The sequence below is a fragment of the Myxine glutinosa genome, chromosome 5, assembly GCF_964187855.1.
Source record: "Myxine glutinosa chromosome 5, kmMyxGlut1.1, whole genome shotgun sequence".
Lineage (NCBI taxonomy): Eukaryota > Metazoa > Chordata > Myxini > Myxiniformes > Myxinidae > Myxine > Myxine glutinosa.
This window is the reverse complement of record NC_136265.1, coordinates 26,986,728-27,014,414: the sequence shown is the minus strand read 5'-3', so window position 1 is coordinate 27,014,414 and position 27,687 is coordinate 26,986,728. Positions and strand designations below refer to the sequence as shown.

Genomic DNA, 27,687 nt, shown 5'->3' with positions numbered 1-27,687 from the left:
AAACCCTCGTCGTGTATCCGCTGTGGTCGACGGCACGCGCTGGTTCGGCACACCTGCTCCTCTTCTGGGGTGGGGCCGTCTCCCTCCTTTCAGCGCGTCTCTCCAAAGCCGGTCTCCTTGCCGAGTACCTCTCCTCTTTGGCTTGGAGCGTTTCGCATCTCACCGCCTCTCTTTGGTGCAGCCTCGTTGCTCCTCTCCCAGGGTCATCTCCAGCTCATCTCCAGTCATCTGGTAAAGCAGTCCTTTGCAGTCGCTTTTATCACCTCGAGCGAAATCAAGCCGCCGACTCCGAGGGCACGCCTACCGGGTCACTCACCGCGGTGTTGATTGGCTGTTAGGGCTGGTTCACTCCTTCCCTCTTATGACGAGGTGGAGACACGCCTTTCTTCCCCAACCTTGCCTCGTGGCCAATGGTGGTTTGAAGAAAACCGGCCAAAATGCGGCAGGCAATTGGAAGGGAGGTTTTGGGGAAATTGGAAGGGCCTACGCTTATTTTGTTTGATACAATGCAAAGTCAATCTAGTGGGAAAACACATACTTAGCCTACATGGAATAAGGAAATACACTATTTAAAAGATATATCGTGGCCTGCGTGTACTTTTCATGCAATTTAACTAGGACGCTGACTGCGACCATTATTTACATTACAGGGTGGTACCGTACGTTTGTAACGTTCACATTGTAACGTTTCCACATTCGTTACACTTCCTCCAAAATTGTTACACTTCTCAAAAACCGTTACACTTCTCAAATTCGTTACACACTTCTCAAAATCGTTACACTGCACCCCCCTTTCTTCAGGTCCGTCCTCGGGCCTATTAAACTTTAACTTAGTGTGACACGTAGGTGTAATTCCCTCTACAATTAACCTGACCCTGAGTGTGACAATTTTAAAACACAAATAAGTATGTCCCCCTATTGCATTGCATCCTGTCTAACAGACTCAAGCCCACAGCTAACCGAATTACGGAATTATTCTCAAACTATACATTTACGGTGGGGAGCATTATTTACAATGACGTGATTTCTTATTTACAACGCAACCCAGGACCTGTGTTTTTTTTTTTTTTTTGTTTTTTTTTAGGGAACAAGAGAAAGAAATTCCTGTTGGGAGGGAGGAGACAGCACGCATTGCATCGATGCACCAGTACCAATACCATCAAAGCACCCAAAAGCACCAAACACCACAAAGCACCACAAAGCACCCAAAAGCACCATCCAGTGCGCAGTCACCATGGCTCATAATAAACACAACAAAACAACTGGTGGTGGTCTTCTCTTTCTCTGCTGGGCCGATGTTCTTCCCGACGTCTTCTGGCTTCATGCGGCCTATTTGGACATAATAAAAAGCACAACTTGTGTCCATTTTTATTTAGGGCCTCAGGGGCCAACTAAGGGTGGTCCACCTGTTTGGCATAGGTGCCACCTTACCGAGGTCCGCAAGCAAGATTCCCTGGCCACTATGGCCGGTTTCCAACAGAGGTGCCCTGCCCCAGAACCTGGGGTCCATCAAGTGGTACTTGGCCGCAGAACAGCGGTCCATAAAGTGGTACATCAACGCAATGCATGCTGGTTCTGGGAATCTCGGGCGCACAATGGCCACCTCACGCACGCTCCCATCGGCACCCAATGGCGCACAGGTCATGTGGGAGACAAAAGAAAGACAATTGAGCGAGGGGTAAGGTCACAAGGGTACACGTCAATAAGGCAATGCAAGGTGAAATGCGTACGGAGGCCGAAGTGAGAAAGCTCGTCCCTACCGTACGTCACCCCCCTGTCACCTACCCTACCCTTGTTCTCACCCCATATGTACAAAAATCTACACATTTACAAATTCGTCACTACCGTCACGTCTTCCCCATATTTCCCCTATACCAAATTCGTCTCCACAATCCCTTTACTTCAAAATTTGCCATCACCAATTCATCATCAATCCTCATAAGGAGGGAGAGATGGAATTACGCACAATGTCACACCCACGTCATGATGCGTCTCACAATCCAAACATTTGCATCATAAAAAATAATCAAAACATGGCATGGTGTGGAGTACCTGTCACCTCAGGTGAGTGGATGCAGATGGTGCGAGGAGATCCTTCATCCTAACTATCCTCTAAATGACTTTAACACACTTTACACTACCCGGGGTCTTTCCCTGCCAATCCATTGGCCAACTTACACTATGGGTTCTAATAACCAATTCCCATTGGCCAAACTGTGGTGCTCCTCAATTTGGGGTCTCACTCCCCCGATTCATCTCCCGGTGCTCTAGCACAATTTCTGGGCTGCGACGTGTACCTCTCCCAACAGGTCTACCCACCTGCACACCTCCACCACTGTAGTTGCCACCCGAGCTTACCTAGCTCCTCACACTAACCTAACTACCTGGGGACAGCCCCTCTCCTGGCTCTGTCACCCCATGGTGCCCTCTGGCACTGGGCTACCCGGGTCCGTCCTCCGGATCCTCGGGCCCCATTCACAACAACTACTACCGGCTCCCAGAGCCCACCTGCGGCCTCACCTGGCCGACATCCTCACAGTGGTGGAGTGCCCAAACCAACTACACACACTAACAGGCTACACGCCCAGCCATTTCCACAACACCAATGCACCCATCCACATACCATTCTGTCACCCGCACCACAGATGCCAATATCCAACCACAATTTACCTGTACCCTCTACCTAACACTTACACTACCCGCCCCGGGTATCCGTGATGGGGGTCCACTCTTCCCCCATTCACACCTTCGCACCATCCACTCCACTCCACAATTTCCACCATTCTCACTCCACGACCATCCATTCCAATACTCCAGATATCCCACACTACCATTTATTCCACACAGCCACATACACCTGTTCTTCATTCACCTGTCGTTGCACACCTGTGCAATCATACCTGGTGCCACCTGCACCCTCCTTTCTTCCTGGACCATTTGGTCAACACAACACGCAATCACCACTACTCCCTCATACACTGCTCCATTCACCTGTCAGTTGCACACCTGTGCAATCACACCTGTTCCATTCTCACCTGTTCACTTCTCACACACACGGCATCATCTCAGCTAACTACTCCCCTCTGAAACTTGCGCTTCCCAGTCGTCCCTTTAAACTATTGCGCTCCCACGTCATTATAATCCACACTAATCTACCTGCGTCCCCACTACAGGTATCAGTCACTAACTAACCTTAACGTCACCTAATGTCATCTTCGCTAGGGCCCTATCAATATAACCTAACCCACCCGGGCTAGTTTTCACTGCCATACACCCCATAAGCTATTGCTCCTTTGCCCCCACTTGTGAGGGATGGTGGATTTGCCATCCCACCACATCGGGGGTCTCTCACTATCAATTTTGCTCTTCCAAATTCCAACCAATTCAAAAATTTTCCATTTACTGCCAATTCTATTCACTTTTCTAAATTTCGTTTCAAATCACTACCATCATCATCCGTCTACTTATTACATCCTCTCGGTGCGCCAATTCACATCTACAGCCTGGCTTCGTACAGCCGAGCAATGAACGCGAATTCTTTTGTGCTGGCGGCTGGATGCGTCCCGCATTCGGGGCAGGGGCGGGGGCTTACCCGGCCCGAGATCCCACGCACCACCTCGGCGTGGAGCCATCCAATGTCCCGATCTCGACCTGCCGGCACGTCTCAACAAAACGTGGTCGCCATAACGACCCTTCCTATCCAGCTGCCCGTTCCGCCTAGTGGAGCACGGACGCGGCCGTTCCACGCGAGGCCCAGCGTGGATCGCGCACGGCGGTCCTTTCGAACCCGCCGTGGCTCGGATCCCCGCTGGTTCTCGCGGCACGCGAAGCCCGGCACGCACCGAGGGCCCGATTCGGCTATAAGTCGCCCTAACCGCTAAACCGGTTACCGTCGACGCTTCACCTGGACGCTGACATGCATACGCTACCCCTTTCTTGCTCATACATGCAGCTGTTCCCATTCTCCTCGTACCTTTCCTTACACACCTCGGTACACTCATTCCGTTCGCCGACGTGGTCACACACCTGACCACCGAACACTTTGGCACACATTCGTTGGTCGCACACCTCACCGACACACCTCTTCGCGCCCCTTTCTCCGTCACCTCCTCTGTGACAATCACAGGTGTGCTCTCATTCGCACACCCAACCACGTGCCTCACCACCAACTCAAATGTGCCTTCCCACACACGCTCTACCATTCCAGGTGTGCATCCTTCCATTCCAGGTGTACATCCTCGCTCACCTGTCATAACCAACTCACGCTCCGTTTCACTCTCACTACTCTCACCTCCACTCTTGACAACGCACTCTTTCCTCATGCACCCGTCCGTTACACACCTTTCTCGCCCACACCCTCCCGTTACATCCTCTGTAACACTAACCACAGGCGTACACTTCCTCGTTACATCCTCTGTAACACTCACCACAGGTGTACACTCTCTCGTTACTTCCTCCGTAACACTCACCACAGGTGTACACTCTCTCGTTACTTCCTCCGTAACACTCACCACACCGCGCTTCCATGTACCCCCTCGCACACGCGCTTCGACCAACTCACTCTTGACGGCACACTCACTCCTCGGCGTGCACTTTTTCCTCACACACCCCATGGTCGGACATTCTCGCACACCTCTTTTTTTGCACACCTGACCTGTCACACACTTCACCAACGGCCTTTCACGAACACCCGGATCCAAACCAATCCCCAAGCCGACTGAAGCTTTCCTCACATCATATACATTGCCACTCACCTCCGTACTTCGTCTCCGCACCTCCTTTGCCACCTGCAAACTCTTTATTTGGTTAGTGAGCATCACATCATGATTTGAACACAGACCTTGTACATATTCCATTACCTCCTCCTGGATTTCTCTCTTAGTTTCTGTCCGTCTCTTCTTAATTTCACTCACCTCTTCTTCCACTTCGTCTAGTTTTTGTTTAACCTCTTTTATTTCTCGGTGCGTCCCCTCAAGTTCGTCCTCTAGGGCTACCGTGACCGTCTCTATGTGCATCCTCACCTGCCGGTCCTTTGTCTCCATTATCTCTGTCACCTCGTCCATCCTCATTGTCAGTCCCTCACGTACCATCTGACATTGCCTCTGTGTCGCTATCAAGTCATTTTTAATTTCTTTTTGTGTCGCCTTTAACCCTCCGAGTACCGCAGTGTTCTTTTGAACCTGCTCCACTAACTTAGTTTGTCCCTCTGTCAGCTGTTCCACCTCCTCCGTCAGACCCTCTATTCCCCCTTGTAACTTAGCCGTATTATTTCTCACCTCTTTCTCCATACGCCTCTCACCTCGCTTTACCTCCTTGCGCAGCCCCGAAACCTCCTCACTTACCCCTCGTCGTATTTCCTCCATCTCTTTTGTAGATGCCACCCTCATCTGTCCCAATTCATCCCTCTGAGCATCCAGTTTGGTTTCTACCCCGATTTTCACCTCCTCTATCTGCTCTCCCATTTGTTTGATTTCCCTGGCAGATTGTTCCCCTATTTCCCGCAATTTGTCCTCCATCCTATTTTCTAACCCCATTAACCCATTTTTCACCCCCTCTAACTGATTCTCCTGGGCAGCCATTCTGTTTTCCACCCCCGTTAACCCATTCTTTACCTCTTTTATCCCGTTGTCTAACCCCTCAAAATTATTGTCGAACTTCCCAAATTTCTTGTCTAACTCCTCACCGGTACCCCTCGCTTCGTCCCTCATTACCCCCATTTGGCCCTCCAATCGCTCACCCTGAGCATCCATCCGGTTCCCCATTACCCCCATTTGGTTTCCCATTACCCCCAATTGGTTTCCCATTACCCCCAATTGGCCCTCCAATCGCTCACTCTGAGCATCCATCCGGTTCCCCATTCGCTCTCTCTGAGCCCTCATTTGCTCACTCTGAGCCCTCATTTCCTCCCTCATTTCCTCGCTATTCTGGGCCATAAGGGCCTTCATTTGTATGAAAAAAAGGTCCAAATCTACCAGCGGCGCTACTACGGTCGCGGCAAAATTTGGTGCCGCTTCACCCACGTGCGTGAGGACGCCACTTTGCGCGTCTGATACTTCCGCAACCACATTGCTATTTTTCTCCTCCTCCCTATCCTCCATATAAATTTCCCCGAGGTCCTGGGTCGATTCCACCCTGTCTATTTCTCCCACCGACATCCGATCGCCTTGATTGTCCATGGCGCGATCTCAAAATTCGGGTTTTGCTTTATAAAACAAAATAAATTTCGGCAGCTTGTAATTTTGAGCGCGTTAAGCGTGCTTCGGGTCCGATTTCGGGTCCGATCTCCCTCCTCGACACCAAATGTTACTGCTATAACACAATTGGTGTTCCAAAATTTGGGCCTAACAAATTTAGGCCCAGGTCCGAATCCAACTCCTGACAACCAAATGTTACAGACGCGGCTTTTAGATGTTATATTGACCGAGCGGTGGTGTATTTAACCGCGTCCGAACAGTTCCTCCCCGATTAAAACCCGATTCCACCCGACGTTGACCAGATCGCCCCACAGATATTCAATCGGGAAATCTCTAAAGCGACCGAAAGAGAATGAAAAAGAAGAAGAAGAAGAATACGGAGGAAGAACAGGTTTTATTATACACACACAAGCAATGGATGGAAGAAGCAGTAACACAGCGAATCCTTAACTTACACTATTCATTTTTACTTAGCCCCAAGACAAACGAGCAGGACAGGACGTTCACACTTACACAGGGGATAATGCAGGCAGGTAAGGCTTGAGATGGAGGCAAGGTCGGGAGGCCGCCGTTCGCAATTCCTCACGGTTTTGGCGGGAAACCCTCGTCGTGTATCCGCTGTGGTCGACGGCACGCGCTGGTTCGGCACACCTGCTCCTCTTCTGAGGTGGGGCCGTCTCCCTCCTTTCAGCGCGTCTCTCCAAAGCTGGTCTCCTTGCCGAGTACCTCTCCTCTTTGGCTTGGAGCGTTTCGCATCTCACCGCCTCTCTTTGGTGCAGCCTCGTTGCTCCTCTCCCAGGGTCATCTCCAGCTCATCTCCAGTCATCTGGTAAAGCAGTCCCTTGCAGTCGCTTTTATCACCTCGAGCGAAATCAAGCCGCCGACTCCGAGGGCACGCCTACCGGGTCACTCACCGCGGTGTTGATTGGCTGTTAGGGCTGGTTCACTCCTTCCCTCTTATGACGAGGTGGAGACACGCCTTTCTTCCCCAACCTTACCTCGTGGCCAATGGTGGTTTGAAGAAAACCGGCCAAAATGCGGAAGGCAATTGGAAGGGAGGTTTTGGGGAAATTGGAAGGGCCTACGCTTATTTTGTTTGATACAATGCAAAGTCAATCTAGTGGGAAAACACATACTTAGCCTACATGGAATAAGGAAATACACTATTTAAAAGATATATCGTGGCCTGCGTGTACTTTTCATGCAATTTAACTAGGACGCTGACTGCGACCATTATTTACATTACAGGGTGGTACCGTACGTTTGTAACGTTCACATTGTAACGTTTCCACATTCGTTACACTTCCTCCAAAATTGTTACACTTCTCAAAAACCGTTACACTTCTCAAATTCGTTACACACTTCTCAAAATCGTTACAATATATATTATATATAAAATATATATAAAATATATATATATATATATATATATATATATATATATATATATATATATATATATATATATATATGTATACACTCAACCCTCGGCTATCGCGCCTAATTGGTGCCGCCATCGGTGCGCGTTAGCCGAAATCGCGATAGCCGAACTGAAGAACGTATGGTAATAATTCTAATTGGTGCCAGGACCCCCAAGTTGACCACATATTTAACCTATTTTTGCCACTTTTTTTACCAAGTGTTTCTACCATATAAAGAAACATTTACATATAAAGAAACATTAAAACAAGAATCACAATATGTAAATAAAAATAAAATGATAAAAAAGTACTTTCTTTAACCATTTTATTTGCTTTTTGGGGACGATGAGGGGCTTAGATGGTTGGGTAGGTTCCCAGGCTTGGGTGGAGTCTTATTGACCACCCCTACATGCCTCTAACTCATCCAGGATTGCGTCAGCTGTAGCACCAGAGAAGCCCTCAACGTCAGATGGCTCGTCAAAGACAGAGGGCTGTGCCTCGTTGCGACGCCGTAAGAATTCGGTGATCTGGCATTGGCGGAGGGAGTTGATGTGAGCGTGATACTGCTCCTCGTAACCTGCCAGTGCCTTATTAATAAAGGAGCACCTTGCTTCGCTGTTGATTGTTAAATCTTGTTCAAGGAGGTGGCGAAGCTGGCAACCCAAGTCTATCATCTTCTTGATGTCGGCCATGGATAATCCCTCACGCCTCACATTTACACCTTCCTCATCCTCTCCTGAACTGTCCTCTTCTTGTTCCACATCATCTTCCTCAATTATTTCGTCGACAGTAACTGCAGCAGGCTGTATAATTTCTCGGATGTCCTCACCAGTCGTCTCAGCAAAACCAGCTCCAGGGATTTGGCGTGCCTCTTCCACCGCTGCCTCTACTTCTGCCTCAACAGTCTGTGGCGTACCTGGCACAGCCACCTGGCGGTCCTCAGGGAGACCTTCCAAAATGTTACGCCAGGCATGATTGATAGTGGCTGGGGTAACATTGTTCCAGCAGTCTACCATTAAGTCGATAGCCTGTTTCACATTGTAGTTTTTCCAATACCGAATCACTTTTTGTTCTGCCTCAGTATCCCATTGAACCATGTCATCCTCATCCTCACTGTCGAGCAATTGCTGGATAACGGCGGTGTCTTTAGTTGCCTGCCGCATCTTCCTAAATTGCCGTGTGGAATAGGACACCTTCACAACTGATATGACCTCCTGATCGAGGGGCTGGATCAAGGAAGTCGTGTTTGGTGGCAAAAACTCGACCTTCACATTAGGATGCTCGGCCCTTAGAAGTGGCGAATGTCCAGGGGCATTGTCGAGGAGCAGGCGAATGTTCAACCTTATGTTTTGGGACTTGCAAAAATCCTCAACCTCGGGAATGAATGCCTCCTTGAGCCAGTCCTGGGAAAGTTTGGCCGACATATACCCCTTCTTTGATGTCAACCAGTGCACATTTAATTTGTTCATGTTGCATCCTTTGTAGGCCCTGGGTCGTTTAGCTCGATGCACAACTGTGGGTTTAAGGCGGCACGTTCCTGACGCATCCATAGCGAACAGCAGGGTGAAACGCTCCTTTATGGCCTTCCTTCCACGAACTTTGGCTGACTTGGTAGTGATAAATGTTCGCCGAGGCATTGCTTTCCAATAGAAATTGGTTTCGTCCATATTATAAATTTGATCGGGAGTGGACTGGCCTTCATCAATAATATTTTTTAGAGATTCAGGGTACTCACGGGCTGCAGACTTGTCCCCACTTGCCGCCTCGCCAGATATCTTCACACTTTTCACTTTATGATGGGACATGAACTTATCTACCCACCCTTTGGATGCAAGAAAGACTGGAGGTTGTTGCACACCCATCTTACGAGCCACAGCAGCATAAATGTCCTTGGCAGTGTCCATAATTTCACGAGTATCAATCGCCAAGTTTCGCTTTGCTTGCCTCTCCAGATATCGTCCGAGTAATTGTTCTGGCTTGAGGAGCAATTGATTACGGCTTCGCATAGCTTGGGCACCTGCATCTGATGAGGCAAGATTCATATGGGCCTTGATATGGTCACGGTTTTGGTAAATACCTCGCACTGTTGACTCATTTATCCCAAATTTCTTTCCAACACTTCGCTTTGTTTCACCATTGTCGATCAACTGCACAATTTCGCATTTCTGAGCGTAAGTTAAGTTCTTCCTCTTCTTGATTTCCCTTGCAGGTGCCGCTGCATTACGCTGGGCAATGGTGGGGGGTCGGGGTATATCGGCCATTGTTATATCACAAAAAAAGGTTTAGACACTGCTCTTACAGTACATACAGTATTCACTCTGAGGCGACGCGCACTTGAATGGCGCCGGGCGGACAATCACAGTGCTCCTGACGTCCTGACGTCACAACCAATCAGCACGTGAATCACCCAACGCTCGGTGATGACGTAGCACCCGGACTGTTTGATTATTTCCCCCCCCCCCCCCCCCCCCCCACCATTTCTGGTGCGCTATAGCGCGTATTTGGGGCGCGATAGTCGTGTTTGTGCAGTTTTTTAGGTAGCCGCGATAGCAGATAAACGCGATAGCTGAGTTCGCGTTCGCGATAGCCGAGGGTTGAGTGTGTATATATATATATATATATATATATATAGCGTATATATAGGTCGACTATCGGGTAGTCGCTATATATAGCGTATATATATATAGCGTATATATATATATATATAGGTCGACTCCATATTATGAGTGGATACCAGAGATAACGTCACCGCGTGGCAGGCGGTGCGTATCGCTCCCAGCAAGGTGCAGCAGCAGCTGTATGGGACACCTTGCTGGCGGTTCTCCACTGATGATATGAAGGTCGCATAGTGACTGATATATATATATATATATATATATACATATATATACATATATACATATATACATATATATATATATATACATATATACATATATATATATATATACATATATACATATATATATATATATATATATATATATACATATACATATACACACACACACACACTTCTTTTTTTTTTGGGTTTGTTCCTCACAATTCTTTCTCTTATGATTTTCATATCTTATTTCTCTTATTTAATTATTATTTTAAAATGCATTTAATTAATTGTACAGTATCGGTTGTTCGTAAACTTAAATATAAATAATTTAAAGGATTGCTGTAAATGATGTTAATTTCACAACATCCCATATTCAACTTTATTTAAATTGTAAATCTCAAAACAAAGTTCCCCTACCTAAAGCAAGAACCTTAACCTATAAGCAATTGACTCGTTTCCCGACTGCATGGATCATCAGCTGGGCATCGTGATGTGTGCATACACACACACACACACACACACACACACACACACACACACACACACACACACACACACACACACACCTTGCCCTGGTTCCCTGTTTGTAAAGCACCAGGATAACAGTTTATATCTGTGTCGAGGTTCGAGCCCTGGAACGGTACCTGCAGGAGAGTGTGCACACAGCTCGGCGGTTGGACGATCCGTGCAGACCGAAAACTCTCATGAATTGTGATTTCATGTGTAGTTTATAATTTGCTTCCATTGTGAGTACAAACACTTTACATACATCCTGTGTTGTAATATCCCAAGTGATGTATTTGGGTTTGTTTGAAATGTAAATGTGTGTTTGGTATTTTCTGCTTTGTTGGAGCATTCAGCTTTACCTGGCATTGATTTACTAACAAATTGAGAAGATACAAATCGGGTATTATCAGCAATTTGGTTTCTAGTATCCACCTCATCTTCAGGAAGGGATCACAGTACATGGATCAAACTGTTCAACTTTTTCAGAGTTTTGTCCCAAGTTCTCTTTTCCGGATCGTCACCAAACCCCGGATTGCCTCCAGTTGTAGTTCATTTGTGGTAATATTCCCGGGGATGGTTTTTAAAATCACAGTGAGGTTCTTCTTTTGAGTTTATGTGAGTGAGGTTCTCTCCCGAAGCAAGGGAGGAAATCACTCCATTTATGACGACGAAACGTCTGATGCCCCACGTAGAGATGGATTTCTGAGGTTTGGGACATGGAATGTCGGGACAATTTTTTTTTTTTTTTTTTTTTTGTATACAAGATCGAGGCTCGTGAAAGAGCGAACATTAATCACACAGAAAGACAAACCGACACATAAAACATATAACATCGGGAGCGGTAGACAAGATGGGGAGAGAGGGGGAAGGACACAAACACAACATTTAAGAGCAGGGACCTAGAGACATGGAGACATCGAGAGATCTGAGAGAGGGCGAGGGCTTTGGGGGGGGGGAGGGGCATGGGAAGGGGGCGGTGGGAGAGGTATAAAACATATGGACACTGCCAGGACTTCCAGGAAAGAAGTTGGAATTTCAAACAAGGTGGATCTGGGGTGAATTAGCGGGGGTAGAAAAGATCAAGGTTTTGGATTTATTTTTTTTTATTTTTTTTTGTATACTGAATCGAGGCTCGTGAAAGAGCTAACATTTACTTCACAAACAAATCAACCAGACAAACAAAACACACAAAAAGAGGGAGCGGAAAACAAGATGGGGAGAGAAGGGGAAGCACACAAACACAACATTTGAGAGCAGGGAGATGTGTGGAAGGGAGAGGGCTTGGGGGGAGGAGGCGTGGGAAGGGGGGGGGGTGGAGGGAGAAGTATAAAACACAAGGACACCAAGGACTTCCAGGACAGAAGATGGTATTTCAAAAAAGTGGAATTGGGGTGAAATAAGCGGGGGTAGAAATGATCAAGGTTTTGGATGGGGGAAGATAAGAGATGGTGGTGAACAGCAGTTTTAAAGACCTGGAGGGTGGAGTGGGATTGAAGAGAGTGAGGGAGTTTGTTCCAGAGGCGGGATAAGAGAGGAATGAAGGAGTGAAGGTGAGCAGAGAGTCTTGATTTTGGCAGTTTGACCATAAGAGGGTTGCAGGCAGATCTTGTGCGACCTGTAGGAATATTTGCGGGACAGAGCACAGAGAGAGCTGGGGGGGCAAGGCCGGAGAGGAGTCGGTAGAAGACAGAAAGACCACCTACCTGCCTGCGGTGAGTGAGTGAAAGGCCCTCAGAGATAGCTTCATTGCGGGAGATTCCAATAATTCTGAAAGCTTTGGTTTCAACAGCGTGAAGCCGAGCTAGGTGTGAGGCAGGAGCACCGGCCCATAGGCGAGAACAGTATTCCATTGAGCTGCGGATGAAAGCCTTGTATGTGGTGAGGAGCTCAGGTGTGCCGAGGAAGGACTTCACACGACGGAGGATGCCCAGTCGGCGACTGGCTTTGGAGGCCAGCTTGGAAATGTGGTTTTCCCAAGAAAGATCATGGCAGATTGTGAGACCCAAAAGCTTGAGCGACAGAACTTCTTGGAGAGGATTGTTGAGAAAGTAGATGGGAGGGTTGTCCAGTCGATCTTTTCTGAGAGACAAAGTAAGAGTGTGAGATTTGTCAGGATTGAAAGACATGACAGGGAGATCAGGAGAAGTGGAAGTATTGGTCAGAAGAAGAGTGGACATATGTTGTGTGCAGGAGACGAGATGATGAAGGAAGTGGTGTGAGAATGGTGAAGGGTAGGCAGGGACAGAAATACAATTCTGTGTGGCAAGGGTGCCCAGAAGGCGTCCATGGTGTTGGTGTCCTGTTTCCTGAGGAGTTTTTCGACGGTGTGTTGAGTGTGACTGATATGAAAAGTCGACATAAAGCCAGTTGTTGGGCTGATACACATTACTGTCCGATGGGGGTGGTCCTTGTGGAGATGGGCATATTGCGAATGTAACCTGCTGTGAGAGTGGTAGACGGATACTCGATTCCATGATTCTATGAGAGCTAGGTAAGGATTTGCTGTTTAGTTGTAGTTGTTTCATTTAAAATGAATTGCAATGTATTCCTTGTATCATGGAGACTAATGTTATGCTTAAGGTGTTATGTTTTTAGATGCACCAGGTCGATTGCATTAAAGCCTCCCTTCTTCCTTGAGAGGTTTTCTGGCTCCGTTTTTACAACAATGTTATGCAATCTTCCTTTCTTGAGACGACCTCTGAAGGATGGAAAAGCTGATCCGCCTCGAGCGATTTTCTGGAGATCCGAACACACCGGACTCCACTGATCAGCTCAATCATTGGTTGAACTCGCTACGACTCTTTACGGAACTGGATTCGGAGATTACAGAGGCACAGAAATTCGATGTATTATCGAGCAACGTTTCTCATGTTATCTACAGATACATCGCTCGTTGTCTGACGGACGACGAAGCAGTTGCGACCCTGAAAGCACTCTTCATAAAACTGTGCAGCACTGTTTATGCTGTTTACCGCGCAGAGACATTTGCTGGTGACACGCCGGCAGGACAGCTCCGAGTCCATGCATCAGTATGGCCAGGCTCGACACCCGCTGGCACAGGATTGCGCTAATCAAGACAGAACGGCTCTGCAGTACACAGATGATCTGCTCCATGACGCCTTTATAATGGGTCTGCAGTCTTCTACCATGAGACAACGTTTGCTTGAGAAATAGACGCTAACTTATCAAGAAGCCTTCGACCAGGCTCGGGTGCTGCAGTCGGATCAAGACATATCCGACACTTATGGTCGACCTTTCACGGCTGCTGGTGCTACTGCTCATGACACGACTCGTACACACGACCACAGCGACCTGGAAGTTGATGCCGGGTGAGCGCCTGCTCGAGTGGCCACTTGATGCGCAGTATGCAACGATAGCTCTGATGATGAAATTAACGAGCACCGTACAGCCTCGGTGACCTCGCCCGCTAGTCAGACTGGCAAATGTTTTTCTGCGGCAATCATCGCCATCCTCGCAGGACTTGCCCCGCCAGGGAATCAGTGTGCCATAATTGTGGGAAGCGCGGACATTTTGCTAAAGTATGGTGCATGCCCAAGACCAAACAAGCGACGCTCGCAGGCGCGCGCTTGTCGACGGGAACCCGGTGAGCTCCGAGCGGACTCGATTGTGCCTTGGTGTCGGTCGTAATCATCGGACAGACGGTGGAAGCATTGGTTGATATGGGGAGCGATGGAAGCTACATCAGCCCTCGTCTCGTGGAGCGATTCGGGTGGACTCCCGCCGCCTCGACTCAGCGCGTGTACATGGCCTCGGGAGCCTTATGGCAGAAAGCGTGCGGATTGTGTATGGTGGAGCTGGTTGCATGATGGTTGCATGATGTTGTATGGTGGTCATGATGTTACTTATCGTGATGTTAAATTGCTGGTGCTCCCTAACATCTGCTCCAACATCCTCCTGGGTCACGATTTTTTGAATCGGCACAAACGTTTCGGGATGCAGTACGGCGGCACTCACACGCTATCTGTGGGCTCAGAGCCACGCCTGATTTGCGCCCTCATCAAGATAGATGTCGAACCGCCTCGACTATTCCCGAGCTTGACTGCCGATTATCATCTGGTTGCCGTGAAATCTAGAAGGTATTCCCAGCCGGATGCAATCTTTATAGCCGCTGAAACTAAACACCTTTTACACGAAGGCATTATCGATCCCAGCCGGTCGCCGTGGCGTGCACAAGTCCTGGTCGTCGACACCCCAGGCCACAGGAAACGCATGGTAACAGATTATTCCCAAACCATTAATAGGTTTACCCAGCTCGACGTGTATCCTTTACCCAGAATGGATGACATGGTAAGAGCGGTATCTAAGTATAGTCTTCAGCATGCTCGACCTCAAAAGCACATATAATCAGATTCCTATACGCACTGCCGACCGACCTTACACGGCTTTCAAATCAGGCCAGAGGCTGTATCAATTCCGTAGAAAAAAACCCCGTTCAGTGTTACTAATGGAGTAACATGTTTCCAGAGGGAGATACACGAGATTTTGGCAAAAGAACAAGTGAAAGATGTATTCATCTACGTTGATAACGTGACCGTTTGTGGCTGGAATCAAACAGACCACGACTCGAACTTACGTCGGTTTTTGGATGTTGCTCGTAAATACCGACTGACCTTCAAATAATCTAAATGTAGCTATTCTGTGGGAACCATAAATCTGTTGGGGTACACGGTGTTTGGAGGAGAGATAAGGCCTGATCTGCTCGCCTGCTGCCCCTACTCAACCTTGCCCCACCCGTTGACCGTGCGACTCTCCGATGTACAATGGGACTACTCGCTTATTATAGCATGTGAGTCTCACGCTTCTCAGAGAAAATAAGGCCGCTTGTGGAATGCAAAACATTTCCCTTGCCCTTGGCCGCGCTGATGGCATTTCAACAATTAAAGGGTGACGTCGCCTGCTCGGTCATGACTTCAATCTACGAGACAATTTCTTTTGTGATAGAAACAGATGCATCCGATTGCGCAATCACAGCGACACTGAGCCTGGGAGACCAACCAGTAACATTCTTCTCACTGTCTCTAACTGATAGTGAGCGACGCCACTCCTCCATCGAAAAGGAAGCGTATGCCGTGGTAGAATCAATCCGCCGATCAAGGCATATCCTTCTTGGACGTCGTTTTACTGTCATAACCGATCAACAGTCTGTTTCGTTCATGTATGACCGGAAGCATTCTCAAAAGATAAAGAACAAGAAGATTTCTCGTTGGTGCATAGAACTGGCTGACTATCACTTTGTCATTAAGTACAGGCCGGGTATGCTCTACATCGCTGCTGATGCGCTATCAAGGCCCGTCTGTGCTGGGATGACCGTCGGCGACCTGCGTGATATCCACGCGGCGCTCTGTCACTGGCATGACGCGGATGGTTCACTTTGTGAGGAGAAAGAACTTACCCTTCTCTGTGGAGGAAATACGACATTTATGCAAGACCTGCAGGGTTTGCGCAGAACTAAAACAGAGTTTCTACCAGCCGGCGGTGGGTAATCTCATACACGCTGGTAAACCATGCATGTCGATTTGTCGAAACGACTGAATGTCAATTTCAAGGGGCCCCCGCCTGGTAATCGGTACATGCTGACTATAGTGGACGAGTACTTTCGGTTCCCATTCACATTTCCATGTGCTGACACGTCTGCCCTGACAGTGATTCGTTGCTTTAGGCAGCTGTTCCTGATGTTCGGATATCCTGCCTTCATACACAGTGACCGTGGGACAGATTTTATGTCACGGGAGCTTTAGCAGTTTCTCCTCGAATGTGGCATCGCTTCCAGTCATACCACCGCCTATAACCCCTGAGGGAATGGACAAATCGAAAAATATAATGGTGTTATCTGGAGTGCGGTTATGATGGCTTTGCGGACCCATGGCTTAGCCCCGACCATGTGGGAACGGGTGCTCCCGGAGGCTTTACACGCGATCCGCTCCTTGTTATTCACCTCCAATAATTCCATGCCTCATGAGAGACTCTTCCGATACCAAAGTAGAGGTTCTAGTGCTATACGGGCCCCTTACCCACGTGGCTGGCTGAGCCCGGACATGCACTTCTAAGACATGTGGTTCGTCAAAGAAAATATGAGCCACTTGCTGACCGGGTAGACATACTGGAAGCGAATCCGCAGCATGCACATGTTTGGCTGCCAGACAGCAGGCAAACTATGGTTCCTCTGCGCCACCGAGCACCTTGTGGTGAGATGGATGAAATGGAGGCTGACTCGAATACCCCCGTCGTGCCCGACTCGGACCCCACCGATGCTACGTGGGATGACACTGCCTCGCTGTACAAAATCATGTCTCCCTTGCCTCCGGCTGTGGACTCGCCCGGTTCTGATAGGAGATCGCAGGGTGATGGTGAGCAGCAGTCTATGCCTAGCGTCGGGGCCTATGACGACAGTGTGTATCGCACTTGCGGTGGTCGACTGTGTCAACCTCCAACCCGCTTCGGATTCGACTATTCCTATTAGTGGTATTCTTAAGGCAGGGAGAATGATATGAAAAGTCTACATAAAGCCAGTTGTTGGGCTGATACACATTCTGATGTCTGATGTCTGATGGGGGGGGTCCCTGTGGAGATGGGAGTATTGCAAATGTAACCTGCTGTGAGAGTGGTAGACGGATAGTCGATTCCATGATTCTATGCGAGCTGGGTAAGGATTTGCTGTTTAGTAGTAGTTGCTTAATTTAAAATGAATTGCAATGTATTCCTTGTATCATGTAGATTAATGTTATGCTTATGGTGCTATGTTGGTAGATGCACCAGGTCGATTGCATTGAAGCCTCCCTTCGTCCTTGAGAGGTTTTCTGGCTCCGTTTTTACAACAGTGACTAGAGTGAGTGAAAGGCTGATGATGGTGAGAAGGATGATTGGAAAGCTCTTGGTGAACGTCATCTCCGGATATGCCCCGCAGGCCGGTCGGAGCAATGAAGAGAAGGACAAGTTCTGTTGTGCAATCGAGAAGCTGATGGAAAACGTGAACGATGAGGAAGTTGTTGTGGTAGGAGACCTAAATAGACATGTGGGAAGGAGTACAGATGGTTTTAAAGAAGTCCATAAGGGTTACGGATGTAGTGTGAGGAATGGAGACAGTGATAGGATTTGGGAGTTTGCTGATGGAGCTGGTTTGTTGATTTGTAATACTCAGTTCCAGAAAGCGGATAATAAGCTTGTTACATAAACGTCAGGTGGGTCGACGAGAACCGTTGACTTCCCGATGGTGCGTAGGCGAGGTATGGGGCACCTCCGGGACACAAGGTGATCCCGGGGGAGGAGGCTGTTTCACAGCACCACTTGGTTATCTGCGACATAAGGGTGAAAGGTGCGAGGAGAGCTCGGCGGGTGAAGTACCAACCGAGAATGAAGGTGTGGAGGTTGAAAGAGGTGACAGTGAGGGAGGCATTAAAAGAGACGCTGAGTATGGCAGAGGATGATGTGGTTGAGGTTGAAAGTGGTTGGATGTCAATGAAAGATAGTCTGCTGGGAGCCATTGTTGAGGTATGTGGATGGACAAAAGGACCACCGAGGCACTCGAAACATGGTGGTGGGATGATAAGGTTGGAAAGAGGATTGACGAGAACAGGAAGAAGTTCAAGGAGTGGCAGAAGGCGATGGGTACGGGGGAAGAAAAGGCAGCGCATGAAAGTTGTAAGGCAGCCAAGAAGGCTGCAAAGAAAGAGGTAGCAAAGGCGCAGGAGGCATCCAGGAAAATGTTCGGAGAACGCTTGGATTCGGAAGAGGATCAGAGAGCAGTATTCAGGATTGCAAAGCAAATAGCGAAAGAGGTGCGGTGTGATGGGGGTGAGTTGCTTGAAGGATGAAGTGGGACAAATCGTTGTGGACCCAGATGGAATTAAAGGAAGATGGAAGAGATATATGGAAATGCTATTGAATACAGAGAATTAATGGGACGGCAACATAGAGAATAACCCAATTTTAGGAGCGGCAGAGAAGATAACTGGAAGTTATCCACTACACTCACTACTCGTGTGTGTGTGGTTGTTTTTAGTGACTTACTTCCTTTAGCCGGGCACTTTTAAACTGGCGTTGCTGGCGTGAAATCTGTAATTCAAATAATCGTTCAACATAATTTTCAGCATTTAAACGAAAGAGTGGCAATTTCGATATAGTTAACCGTAAATGTTCTGGCGTGAAATCTGTAATTCAAATAATCATTTAACATAATCTTCAGCATTTAAATGAAAGAATGGCAATTTCGGTATGGTTAACCGTAACTGTTCTGTTCCAAAATGCAAATTGGACTCACACAAGTACGAGAAATATCTGAGGATGCAATGTGTCGAGTTCCTATCATTTCCTGTTTTTAAAAGCAAGCGGTTGCACAAGCGGACGTGCACACTTCTTTTAGCAATAGATGCAAAAATATAGTATAATTTCTCTTTTGGGCCCGGAACCAAATAAACATTTATAAACAGCCCTCACAGCTCCCATCCCTCCCAACATGATTAATAGTAAATATCATTTTAGAAGTCAACTTAAAACTTACTCTTTACATTCCCAAGCCCATAGATGTCCTCATTCGTGTTCAGATGCGCACAAATGGTGTCTTCCTCAGATAATTCTACCTGGTACATCGAGCTCGCACGTAAATATAGCTGACACAAGGTTTGTGTATTTTCACGTCACGAAGATGTCCTTTGTCGAATAGTTGGTTACCGTTACTTGGTAATGACGTACAGCATCTTTTCAAATTGCAGACGTCCATTAAATAAATAACCAAACCTGCCATGTTCACAGAAGGCACTCTCTCAAGATGGAAAGTCCATTTCCTGGTAATGATCCATCAGGGGTTTGCGAAGCACAGGCCCGTCCACTCGGGCCTTGCCCACATGGTCGGGAGTTTTCACTTTGAGTAGTTGCCCATTCGGCGAGCTAGGTTATCCAAGTCTTTCATTGTGCAGAGGCACAGCCCTTTCTCTCAGGTACTTTTCCAAGTATTTCCGGCTTCTTTTAGTCATTATGTGAGCCATTTTTGGTGACAATCCTTATCTCACAAGGACGATATACTTTAAGGTGCCCCGAACACCGCCGTTTCTTGGGGTTTCTTGCACGCCAAGCATTCTGGAGCAGATTACGTCATTTTCAAAGTCCCGTATTGTCACAGAGTCGTTGTTGAGGCTTCCGGTTTGCATCGCTACATTACACTTGACCAGCGCTTTAAAAATCAGTGGTTGGACGATCACTTATAGTCAGCCAATTTCTCAAGTGGTCAAACACCAAAGAAATTGGATCTCAAGGTCAAATCTCAAGATCTCAAGTCGAATTTCTAAAATCTCAAATTTTCATCCAATTTACTTGATATTTGAACAGGGTTTGCACATCAAATCAAAGAAATGATTACCCCAAAATAGGAGCGATCGATTTAGCCGTTTTGACACATCAACTGTTTCCATGACAATTTCACCACATTATCATCAAATGGGACTTTGTGATTTTATTATTGTCACATCTCAAAAAGTTTGCAAGACATTAAATTGACACTTACACAGCTTATTTGTGCGCAGCTTATTTGTACACGTCTGCTCATGTAAAAGTTAGTCAAACTTAGACAAGGTCAAGGCGTCTAAAACATATAAAACACCGATTAGGTTGTAGTAATATTTGTCAACAAAATTCGTTTTGCGTAACGATGAATCATGGAAAACATTTGGCAAGGCAAAGTTTAGAAATTGCTGTTTCCATGGCAACTAATTTTTATTTGGATTTCACAAGTATCATGCTGTGCACAACATCTTTCTTGTTTATTTATTCATTTTGACCATGGTTTATTTAAAATCAGATATACCAGATGGTGCTCTATTTCATCATGAAAATGTATCGGGATATCCAATTTGACTTGGATTGTTCCTGCAATTTCAGACTTTAGCATGGAGCGGGAACCACCATACTGTACTTCAATCTCTAAAACGTTAATCATCATGACCATCGAGCTTTAAATATCCAAACCTCACGACTGCTTACACAGTACACTCACTACATCCTCACCATTGCCTGCACTCGCTAAACCCTCACTCCTGCCGACATACTGCATCCTCCCAACTGCCTGCACTCGATATACCCTCACGACTGCCGACACTCACTGCACCCAAACCACTGCCTGCACTCACTACACCCAAACCACTGCCGGGCACTCTACACCCAAACCACTGCCTGCACTCAATACACCCAAACAACTGCCTGCACTCACTACACCCTCACCACTGCCTGCACTCACTACACCCAAACCACTGCCTGCACTCACTACACCCTCACCACTGCCTGCACTCACTTCACCCTCACCACTGCCTGCACTCACTACACCCTCACCACTGCCTGCATCCCAACCATATATTAAAAAGACTTGTCCGCTTTACATGGAGCGACAAATAAGTAGGACTCACCCTCCCGCTTCCAATAAAACGAATACAACGATCCACTGATCTGCTACAAACACAACTGCAACCTTGAGTGATGCCAAATGAACAATACCTGATACAAAATCACGATAACAATTGTGCAAAACAACAAAATTTAATGGCAGGTTCAGGTTTTGTTTTACTTTCCCCTTTCCCAATGAAAACACAAAGGTAACGAGCTGAAGTGTTTATTGCAAGCAACAGGTACATGATCGATGGACAGACATGAAATTGTGATTTTACATTCATTGATTTGATGAAGAGTTTATATTTGATGAGAAACTGTTAATGTTTATAATCATTGTTAAACATCAACAAATAGCAGAAACACAAAGAAGAGGAAATGTTGAAGCAGTTTTCTTGTTGGAAGAGGAGATGAGAAGCCGTAAGGTGCTGTACTCGGTCTTGGTCCATGAACTCTTATTCAACCCCACAAAACACTTGGGGTGAGAAGGAAATATGGAATTATTTGTATTGTTCATGAGATTGGTTGATCATGTCAATTAACTATTACAAGCAGATCGTCCCTTAAACCGGATCAACAAATATTAACACGACAGGATACAATTGGGGTTTCACAACCAAACCCGAAATAAAGACGGAAGGACCCAGCAACTATAATCCCAAAACTATCCTGGTTTATACCTTACGATTCATGGTGTGCTCCCAGATGCAGCACTACCTGTTGGCATCAGAATGTTTGTTTTATTGAAGTTTCAGAGTCAGGACTCAAACCCAACGACACTTCGGTTAAAGTGAAACTCCAAACGGGGCACCAGGACCAAACACCAGTCTTACTGAGCTGAGAATCATTAGTCACACCAATACCAACCGTGTTTATCGATGTAAAACTATGTCGGTTCCTGGTAAAGCCCGTGCTCGGTAACCCCGTACCCACTCCAATCTGAGGGTCCAAATCACCTGCTGGTGTGACCTCTTCTTTCCTCTCTTCATCCTTTCGTTCACGTACTCATCTATTATAATTCCCAGTGTTATACATGAAGAAACCAGGTGAGAGTAAGCAGCTCCTGATATTGGGGGCTGAGTACAAACACTCAAACAAAGATAATGATAACTTAAGATGGTGTAGGTCACGGACATCATGCACCAACACATTGAGAGCACAAGGTGAACAAAAACACTTTGAAGGTAACAAATTGAAACAACACGCTTTACAACAGGAATAAATCACAAACATAATAAAATGAATGATCAAAACTTTTCAGGTAAATTACAATTCCAAATAAAGTCAATATTTCAAATAAATTTATAATAAATGTACCAACTACAGGTAAGGGCATCGCAGGGGTAGACTGCCCTCCAGCCTCAGGTATTATTCTGCCCCATGACGGTATTTACGCAGGTGTTGTGACCACAATGTGATCCTAAGTACCCAAAATGTAATCCTTGAAGTGTTTGCGCTGGTAGTGTCGAGGGTTGGAGCGTCTTGGTGTACACCTGGATGGGGACATTGTTTGATGATCCTCACTGGTGTCATGGATGGTCTCAACAAATTGGGAGTGATCTGGTCGACAGGAATCAACATTTCGGGATGTATCGGAGACGTGATGTGGTACTTGGATGATCGGGATTTGGAAGGATTCAGCACCATTGGCAGGTGAAGACACGTCATAGGGGCTGCATGAGTGTGTCTGGTGGTTTTGATGCTGGTTGGAGGAAAACCTCCTCAGTGTGTAATGAACTTCCATCTACCCGATTGTGAGGGAATTGGGACGTTCTTTCCCAGTACTCGGGGACCTTGTGGAATTCTGATTTTTTTGACCCGTTAAGCTGCACTCCTCAATTGGGACACCACAACTTGCGTATGTTACACAAGGGTTCATCGATGGCAGAGACAGGTCGTGGTTTCCTGCGCATGACTTGTTATGGTCAGAGTGGAGACCAAATAGCAGACTTCCACCGATATGTTGGGCCTGACAGACCCCATGGGCACATTAGATTTCTCAATCTAACGGTGATTTGTGGAGCTAAGATGATGTTGGATTTGTATCATTTGCACATCAGAGAATGAGATTTGGGGATTTGTGAACTGATCCCGCTGGCACCACATCTCATGGGCAGAGAGGCCTCGTCCACAAATTCACGAACGAAGAGTGGCGGTGGCCAGTGTGAGTGTCAGTGGGGTTACTGGTCCCATGGGCTCCTCTCGTAAAGGTTCGTCCTCAAATTCGTGAACTGCCTTCTTGGCGAAGGGATTCTTGTTGGGATTTTTAAAGTGATAATTCTTGATGCACAAACATTTATGTTTAAGAAGATCTTCGTGAACCAGACATAACAAGCGGGGGGCAGAATTGGTGCGGATGACAGCAAGTGGTCCATCCAATGTTTGGCATCCAGTCATAGCGTCATCCATCCAATGTTTGGCATCCAGTCATAGCATCACCCATCCAATGTTTGGCATCCAGTCATAGCGTCATCCATCCAATGTTTGGCATCCAGTCATAGCGTCATCCATCCAATGTTTGGCATCCAGTCATGGCATCACCCATCCAATGTTTGGCATCCAGTCATAGCGTCATCCATCCAATGTTTGGCATCCAGCAATGACCTCATCCAAGGGGGATAGCAGTGTGGAGCAGCCAGTGATGAGCGAGAACCTCATTTGCCCCGATAAAGGATCTCATTCTCAGGAGCCAAGCAAGTGGAGAGCCTACCCATGTGGTGTGAGCTGGCCTGGATCCTACGACTAGACCAGATGTAGCCCAAGATGGTGGTGCTCTTCGGACATATAACTGTCTTCGGAGCAGAGAGGCGTTGTCGACACCAGTACAAGGCATGTAAAACCATTCTCCAGTTTTGAAGAAGCTCATCTGATGTGCCACCGTTGCAATAGAGGTCACCAGTGAGTTTGGTGAGTGTCACCTTCTCTAAGCGATCACGAAGGACGCATCACGAGTAATTCGAGTGCTGTTTTTGATCCAGGCATTCCCATCGCGGATCTGGAATACACGCGCATTCCATGGAAGGGTGTGGCTACATTCATGGACTGACGGGGTAAATCAATTTGATAGAAGGCACTCGTGAGGTCGTTCACAATGAGGTACTTCCACTGAGAAACTTGGTGGAGGATGGAATCTACGGTTGGCAAGAGAGATTTGGGGCTCACTGTGCCGACCCACGTCAGCAAGGGCCGTGACGGAATGAGGGATTCAGCGATTCTGCGGTAACCTGCATGTCTTCTAGGTGGGCAAATTGGCACAAGTCTTCATGGCGTTCGTCGGGATTATGACGTATCGCTGCAAAGTCAACGAGAAATCATCTGAAAATGCAAAGCCAGTCCGTGTCCATTTGGATCCAGATGTCTTCTGCTTCTTCCATCTGCTCAAAATAACGAAAACAGTTTAAAAAAAATACAAAATGATTTGGATTTGGATTTTATGCAGTCTTGACCTTTGAGCTTTAGATAAAATTTAAAAAATCAGCTTCTCGCTTTTGATTGGTGAACCAATTATGTGACACTATGAAAATTCCTTAAATTCCAGGTCAATTGGATGAAAATTGATGATTTTATGCGACGCTGACCTTTGACCTTTTGACATTCATGATTTGCCTTCTCCGTATTATAATCGTCGAGCTTTGGTGAAAATTTGATGACAATAACTCGACACACACACACACACACACACACACACACACACACACGCGCGTGCACAAACACACACACACACACACACACACACACTTACGTGATTACAATACCCCATCACCGGCTGTACAAGGGATGGGCTAATGAAGTGTGCACCCATCAACTGGAATGCAAGATGTTGACGGACTATGGAGGTCGAGTTTCGGACCATGGTGTTACGGGACATCACAGGGTAGTCGTTTGCAATCGGACCCGGAATAAGTTTCAGTAGAGTGACTTTCTGTTGGGCAGTAAGTGCTTCAACAACTCCACACAGGGGGACGCTCTGCTCTTCTTGTCCCGGGTGACACCCTCGGTAAGGAATGGAGTAAAGTTGGGATCAAGTGATAAAATATGAAGAAGATTGTGTCTCTAATTTTCAAAGGTGTTCACCGTTTCAGTTTTGCTGAGTGACCACTACTTTGGTGCACGGGGTGTGGTCGCCATTTTGATGATGAGCACATTGTGGAATGTAAGACGATGTACATGACACAGATACAGCACAAGCTCGTTGGTCACTCACCTTTTTGTGGGGTGTGATCGGGGTTGGATGATCTCATTACGTGGTCTTCTGCACATTTTAGCCTCGACGTTGTGCACGTGGTGGTTTTCGAATTGGTTTACGGGCTCTGCCAACAAAAGCCACTTAGGTTAAAGGGAAACTCCAAACTGAGCATCATGACGAAATACAAGTCTTACTGAGGTGAGAAATCAACTTTTTCACACCAATAATTAAATAAATAACCGTACTGACTGAGGCAAAACAATGGTCCGCGCCTGGTGAAACCCCTGCTCGGAGACCCCGTGCCCGCTCCGACTCGAGTGTCTAAACTAAACACATATACTGGCGCTGGCGCTTGATATACCTGTCAGAGCATGGTGTGCTCCTGTATGCAGCACTACCCGTTTCACAGCATGAGAATCTTGGTTTTATTTAATTTTCACAGCATCGGGACTTGAACCAACTCGAACACACCTCAATGCCGAGTAAAGTACCAAGCTACCTGTCCTATTGCTGTCAATGAGTTGATCAATGATCGAGACGTATAATTTTACCCAATTGCATTCATGGCAAAGAAATTTGGAATTACCTCTCTCGATATGTATCCGTATATTATTATATACTAGGGCATGCCCGTACTATATATATATCTAAAATTATATCCCCCCCCTCTATTTACATGAAATTATTATATATAAACGAAAATCAAGGTCCGTGAAGCCATGTGATATGTCTCTTACTTATGCACTGTTTGAACGCTGGTTGCATCCTGCTCCTGTCCATTAATTATGTACGTCTATTAATTACGTACTGTTGGAAAAAAACCTTTCGACCCACAAAGACCCCGAAGACCCTTAAAGATCCAAATGATCCCGAAGACCCTAAAATACCCCGAAGATCATTGAAGACCCAAAATACCCCAAACACCCAAAATACCATGAATACCCAAAATATCCTGAAGACTCGAAAGACCCCAAAGACCAAAAATACCAAAAAGCCCCCAAAAGGACCAAAACACCCTGAAAACACAAAATACCACCAATACCTTAAAGACCCAAAAAGACGCAAAATACCTAACAGACCCTGAAGACCCAAAATGACTAAAAGACCCAAAAGACCCTTTGGACACATTAAACCTCAATATCCTGAAGACTCCCCAAGACCCTTAAAGAGCACTTTTACCTTAAAGATCCTTTCAATACTTTAGACACCTTGAGATCCCTTTACCCTTCCAACCTTCTGTACCCTTTAAACCTTTACACCCCTTAATTCCCTTTTGTCCCATTAATTCCCTTTCGACATCCTTAGAACTTAACACGATTTCGACCCCTTGCACCCTTCAGACCGATTAGACAGCGTGGACCCTTGACCATTTAGAGCTTTACACCAGAGACTTTATATTTAGATAACAAATAAATAATATCACCAATATTACAAATAAATTACAAATAAATAATATCACCAATATTACAAATAAATTACAAATAAATAATATCACCAATATTACAAATAAATTACAAATAAATAATATCACCAATATTACAAAAAAATTTCAAATAAATAATATCACCAATATTACAAAAAAATTTCAAATAAATAATATCACCAATATTACAAATAAATTACAAATAAATAATATCACCAATATTACAAATAAATTACAAATAAATAATATCACCAATATTACAAAAAAAATTCAAATAAATAATATCACCAATATCTTCGTCTATATTTATATTAGAAAGTTTTTGTTTGTTTGTTTGTCTGCACGCGCTAATCTCCTGAACGGTGAAAGATAGGAGGAAACCTCGAAAACAAAAAATGTCGGGACAGTTCCTGGGAAGGTTATAGGCTATGTGGCAAGGCCGGTCAAGGCCGCGTCGGCCAGGCTGGGCCCATTTCGCAATTAAAAGCTGAGCTGAATTATAGCAGTCAGTCTTCTACGGCCACGAGTAAAAGCTGAATTATAGTAGTAAATCCTTTCAAAAAGAACCCGGGCAATGCCGGGTGCTTTCGGCTAGTTACAAATAAATTTGTACAAAAGAAATGTTTGCATTATGATTGGTGTAACTCAGGACAACACAGTGACTCAACTTCAGTCAGGTCATTATCCTCAGTTAAAACAAGCCTGTGCCTCTGCAGTGACGTGTGGCAAGGTGAGCA

General features: G+C 46.3%; 1 long non-coding RNA gene across 2 annotated transcripts in view; it reads right to left on the bottom strand.

Moving 5' to 3' along the window:
• Nucleotides 1-27,687, bottom strand: part of LOC137428716 (uncharacterized) — a 56,930-nt gene that overhangs the window by 26,319 nt on the left and 2,924 nt on the right. The gene's annotated exons all lie outside the window — the stretch shown is intronic.